Raw genomic sequence first — 6,911 nt, 5'->3', positions numbered from 1 at the left:
GTAACACCTATATATTAATTAACTATTATCTATACACACATACACACATACACACAAATATTATATGTATATAATATGAATAAAAGAAAGTTCCCTATGTTTATTCGAAACTTTTGACTCCATTTACATTCGGTGTGCATTTGTACATTTGTTTAATACTGTAGAGAAGAACAAAAATACCCTTATTATATAATGTACCTGAATCCTACCACAGGAAAAAAATTAGCGATGAAGACGTATTATAACTTATAAGCCCGTGACAATGTAATAAGCCCATGACGCTATTTGTTCGGTTATACTACCGCGAGACATTTAAAAATGTATATTGCAATATTATTCACCATCAGAGTTTGAGCAATACAACAACTGGTTATACTTAAGTATATAATATGTGCATATCGTATGTATGATGTGTGCAAAAAATTTCTTTCGAATTTGGAACGTAGGTAATATAATAACATATATTATTATGATATTATGGAATTGGATTAAATGTTATGCAATTACGTTAGAGCAACCGTACTCGCTAGACACTCGTGTACAAAGATTAAATTACATTTCGTCTGGATTAAAATAAAATTGTACCTATATAATATTATATCATACTACAAATTACAGTATAGCAACAATACCGATATTCGGGATTTATGAGACTTTTGTTTACTTTGATGTAATTACGTTTTATGCATTTATAAATTATACATACAATTATTATTATACGTCGTTATAATTTGTAATTCATCATATTCAAACGTAAAAGCTCGCGTGTCCACTTAGAGCTATAGCTATTGACTACCTATTGTCATGGATATAATAAAACATAATATTTATTATGGATTAGAATTGAGTTTCAATAACTGGTACAATGTTCAATAATATTAAACTGTTGTTATTATCACATTTAATAAATTGAGTTTAGACATCTGTATAGTTAATATAATATAAAAATGTATATGAATGCATATAAATAACTACATAGTGGTACACATAACTTAAATTAATTATTTTTGTTTGATTTTTTCATACATATAGCTGCTTCTGCTGCTTTATAAATCTCAAGCTTTTACTTGTGTTAAAAAATCTAAAATAAGAGATGATCATTAAAAATTCCTAATCAGTGCATATTGTAAAAACACTTGTAAATATACAAATAGGTAGGTACCTGAAACGGCTGAAACAAACATTAAATAAAAAATATATATATTCCAATATAATAGTGTAATATAAAAAAATCACCCTGTATTATTTTCAGTTTTTAAATGTTTCTAATGATATTAGTAATAACCCACGATATACGAATTGAAAATTATCTTAATAAAATTAATACCTTTGTTACCTATTGAGATAATAAAATATTATATTTTTAAACGACATTTGTAGTTGTCAATTTAAGATAGAATATCATCAAGCATGAAAATAATTTGTTAATGTTTATTTAACATTTTAGAAAATATCAGTGATCACTCGAGAACGCTATCTAATCAAAAATAAAATAACTAAGAATCAATTTAAAGTCTAGATCATAAGGACAACAAATAAAAATAAAATAATAACATCGTAGTACCATGAACTTGAGTAATGAGTAGTTATCTATTAAAATATTTACTAAGCTAATATATTTTAGTGAAATAAAATGAAGTGAAACCATTCAATTTTATAGTAATCGATTTTTGGCACATATTTAAGGTACCTACCTCATGTAGAATATAGGGTTCTTTATATTAAATTATATTAAGTCAATACTTAAAATTTGTAACATTCTTAAAAGAATATAGTATACTATATATCTTCGTACGAATAATAGTCACGTGAACTTATATTGAATACGTTTATACTTATTAAAATACCTACGTGTTCAGGGTCATTAAATTCATCGCATTCAAAGATAATTAGAAAATCTGTAGAAGCACATTATCAACACATTTGTTTTTATTCGCAGCGAATGATATTTAAAAACATTGAGTACCTATATATACCGGGTGATTCTTTTATCATTGAACACTCATTATTTCAAAAAGTGTAAATTATTTCAAAAAAATTTTTTTACATAGTTTCAATTCGCTTATAAAACAAAGTTTTGCTTAAAAAATTATATTTTTAAATATTTTTTATCCTTATAATTTTTTAAGTTTTTTACTTTTTTGAATGACAACATAGGGTTTTATTTTTATATTCCAAAGCAGAATATTTTTCTTAATATTTTGATACATGAATTTAGGGTGAGTAGTTTATGAGTTATAAATATTCAAAGTTTAGATGAATAGAGAAGTGGACAAACATTTCGCGGGGTAACCCCGTACCACTCCACTCCGCTCATCGAAACTTTGAATATTTATAACTCATAAACTACTCATCCGAAATTCGATTTTCATGTATCAAAATACTAAGAAAAATATTCTGCTTTGGAATATAAAATTAAATCCCAATGTTGTCATTCAAAAAAGTAAAAAACTTAAAAAATTATAAGAATAAAAAATATTTAAAAAAATATTTTCAAAAAAGTTTACACTTATTGAAATAATGAGTGTTCAGTGATAAAAAAATCACCCGGTATTAATATCATAATAAATTATATTATAATATCATATTTTTATATTATTATAATATTATACGAGTTCCTGGAGGACTGCCTCGTGATCACTGCCGGTGATCATATTTTATTCAACGACTCAGACAGCAGCTAGCGAGCACGCGCGTGTGCATTGTCCGCCGTTTGTTATTACTGCGAGCGCTGTGTGTGCACACCGGAAGCGAGTTCCACTTGACCGGAACCCGACGACCGCGCAGATATTATGAAACTTTTATGCACCCACCACGGGTTTGAGCCGGCCACCGTGCTATGATCCGGGTCGAGATGATAACTATATTGTTATATTTTGCTCACTCGTAATTTTTCTCCTACCGCACCACGAAAATAATAACAATATCATAATGGCCTCATGCGAAGGTTCAATCTTGTTAGATACAGTCAGGTATTCTGTTGCTGCTGCAACATGTGCAGTACTTATTTCGGACAGTATACTCTCATCATCGTCAATAGTTATCTCGATCGAGAAATACAACATCTCAGATGCCTACAGCAACTATAATTCACTGGCCGTGTTATTATCTGTCCACAATTTTTAAATTTAAATTAGGCGGCGGTTTAAATAGTTTTTTCTAATTTATTCAAAAGCATTATATTACAGGGCTTAAATAAAAAATATATACCGTTTACCGTTCTATGGATTTTAAACGTTATGATCGAATGACTGTTTAACGTTCTAAAGAATTCAAACGCTATTCAATGTATGGGTTTAAGCGTTTTACAAATTTGAACGTTATGAAGCGTTAAATGTTACCTGATAGATATGGGTACCTACTACCTAGCTTATTGTTTCCTACACAAAACAGAATGATTGAAAAATATAATATTACAAAAACAACCATAATATATATTTTACTGATAGTTATAATTTTATAAATATTTTATTTTTTCAGGCAATTATATTTTTCAATCGTTTATCGTTTCTGTTTTGTTATCCGTTATCCGTTTTCAATCCTTTATCGTTTACTGATATGTTATCCGTTAACCATTTCAATCATTTTTTGAATTGTTTAACGTAATACTCGTAACGTTATAAAAACGTTTTGAAGCCCTGTAATATTATAATAGTTTGAAACAAACTATTAGAAACCAAACGGGATGTGATCCATTAAACGGGAGACTCTTTTTTTCAGAAAACAGTAACGTTTTTCGAAATGTTATTGTTCATAAATTTATCCCGCTATAAATTAACATTTTTGGAACAAATTTATGTTTTTACCATTTTTATTGACAACTTACATTAATTTTAATTTCATATTCCGGAGCAGAATATTATTCTGAGTATTTCGGTCTATGAAAATCAAATTTCAATTTATACTCTTTTACCTTTACCTAAGTAGGTATTCAAAGTTATAAATCATAAATCATAAATCATAAGTTAGATGTCCAAGATTTGATTTTTTTTGTATTGAAGTACTCCAAAAAATAATATGCTTTGGAATGAGAAATTGAAATGCACGATAAAATAGTAATAGGACATAACATTCATTTAAAAAAAAATTGTTTTCAAACGGCTTAAAATTATATAAATCAATTAATTTCTAAAAACGTTAGTATTTTTTGAAATATTGAGTGTCTTGCGTAAAATGGATCACCCGGTAGTACCAATATTGTGGTACAATCACGTTATCGTCTCTATCTTAGCTGAAAATCTCAATATTTGAAACAATATTTTGAGATTTTCGTAAAAAAATATTCTTTTCCTGATGTGAAACTAAAAAACATAAAAGTCATGCTATGATAAAATTATAGTAAATGATTTTTTTTTTTTCAAAAATCGCGTGTTACTATTATTTAACAATTACACAAAACGTTGCCTATATGGTATTCCGTTTTAAATGTATCTATCCGTGTGAACATATTATTACAGTATCGGTTAATTTCCACGCTTTGACTTCCTAAAGTTTCATTTATGATTAGGTATTATACAACAATGATAGGACATAGGTAGTAAATGATAATATATATTTTTTTAAATTGTTGATAATAATTATAATTTGTAAGTATTTGAGTGTTTCTATCCGCGACCAATCACCCGATTTGGGAGACGTGGTCAGGCCTTTTACTATAACACGTCATTACATAAATAAAATAATGAGGTCCGTCGTAATAATGACCGATGTTATACATATCTATGTATAACATACCTCTGCAGTCATATATAATTTTATTTTTATGGCAGCCAGTTTAGCCGGTTTTCCAAACCGCGTGTTACGACACGGTCGTCGTCGTTGTCGTCTCACCAGAACGCACAGCAGCTATACGTTCGTTCGGTCCGGATAAAAAAAAAAAAATAATAATATTGACGGTATTATCAATAAATTGTGTGGTATCGATAAAATCAGTTGTAAAACGAGAAACAAAATAGTACGCACAGCGGCGGCGGGGTACGCGTGCGCATAACTTTCCGTCACGACTTTTGTACATGCCACGAAAAGAAAACATGGTTTTCGTCGATTGGTTTTGAAAAAATATCGTTCATTTGATATTGCTGTAGGTACCTATTTTTATTTATTAGTTTTCGACTCATTAAAAAACAAACATACCACGCAACATTTTCGTATTTGATACCATCTGGTATCTGGTAGGTACCTTTAATGCAAAACATTCATATAAGAAAAAAAATTAATATTTTATCGAGACTGTTTAACTGGTGTTTATATCAACGAGTAATAAATTATAATATAAACTATGACTTGATTACAATATTATGATATTGTGACGAAATGCATTATTCCTTAAAACTTCATTAATTATATTATTATGTAATTAGGTTTCAATTTTATACGATTTACGAAAAAACCTTCTGCAGTCAATAACTAATAAGTCATACACACATGGAATAACAATAAAAAGTTATGAAAATTTAATAAAATACCTAAAATGAGGGGAAAATTAATTAAACATTTAAAGAAATGTAAAATAATTTATAACCAAATATCAAAATCAAATTTTATAATATAATATTATAATACGGTTGTACCAAAAATATTCTAAATGAACACGAATCTAGTTAGTGCCGTATATCTTCAAACAGTATTTGCTAGGCGTTCACAAATTCACCAACCTATAATTATAATTTATAACATAGTATTACATAAATACTAAGCATTACATAAATTTACTGATGCACTAATAATGTTCCAAACGGTTTTAGTCAAAAGACCGGTTGAATCGCAGCAGGAGTTTACAATATTAGAGTTTTAACGAGTGGCGACCAATTCCGTCGTAGATGATCCATGATATGAATTACCCGACAACCTAATTCCGTGCATTTCCGCTCTGTCCGCCAAAATGTTTGCCCGAATTTAATAATTATTTACTGTCCACAAGCGAGTGCAGCTCAGCAGATTTGCACTTTCTAAATCACTTTGGTGCGTATAACGTATTTATATTAATTCAGCTTGGTTGGGGTCGCGTTTGACCGCTAGTACGTCATTGCGCCATTAAATTCATCATTCATTGATATAGTAATTTTTGCCTGTTCATGTGGGCGCAAATAGTGCAAAACTAGGGGGTAGGGCTTAGACCCCATCCCCAAAACGTTGGAATCAAGCTCTACTCATCTCTATCTACAACGACATTGTATTATACCGTAATTTATTTCAACTGTCCGGCGAATGTGCACTCGTTGTTGAAACCAAAAAATAACAAATGGCCCCCAATTCCAATCACTTTACTCTTAATGTTAGATACTATTCGTGTTGTCGCGTCTCGGTCGATTATCAGGATAAAAGCTGTCACCGCTAGCATCGACCGTGGTATCGATTAGCGATTACCACCCACCTGAGTTAAAACTGATGATCGCGAATGGCTCTTGAGTTGTTTGTAATACAGTCCGTCGTCATTGTATTTCCGCAGTTCCACCGTTTGCGACATGCACGAATTTATAATCACGCCATCACGGTATGTTTTTTGTTTTTTGTGCGTCGTCAATCGTCCGTTTATTAAACGATACATAAAATCGGTACAATGTGTACACAGTTATTGCACTATTGTATCATAATTTCGGTCAAAGCAGAACGACGGCAGTATTTCGCGTTCCTTAGAATATCCTTGGTACACAAAGTTAAGAAGACAAGAACAACTCGTTTAAATTTTGATTTTGATGTTTTCAGAAATATTATCCACTGAATAATTTGAAAAAAATGTTCTTATTTGAAAAACAAAAGTTTGTATATCCACAGGACACTCTTTAGGCAGTTAAAAATATTCAAGTATTGAATATTTAAAAATTCTAAAATCCAGATTTTGAATAACTGCATTGTTGGAGGTAAAAGTGATTGTGCATGCTTCGTATCCTATGCCCTTGCTCCTCCTATAT

The sequence above is a fragment of the Acyrthosiphon pisum genome, chromosome A1 (assembly GCF_005508785.2).
Source record: "Acyrthosiphon pisum isolate AL4f chromosome A1, pea_aphid_22Mar2018_4r6ur, whole genome shotgun sequence".
Classification (NCBI taxonomy): domain Eukaryota; kingdom Metazoa; phylum Arthropoda; class Insecta; order Hemiptera; family Aphididae; genus Acyrthosiphon; species Acyrthosiphon pisum.
Note: the sequence above shows the minus strand (reverse complement) of the source record.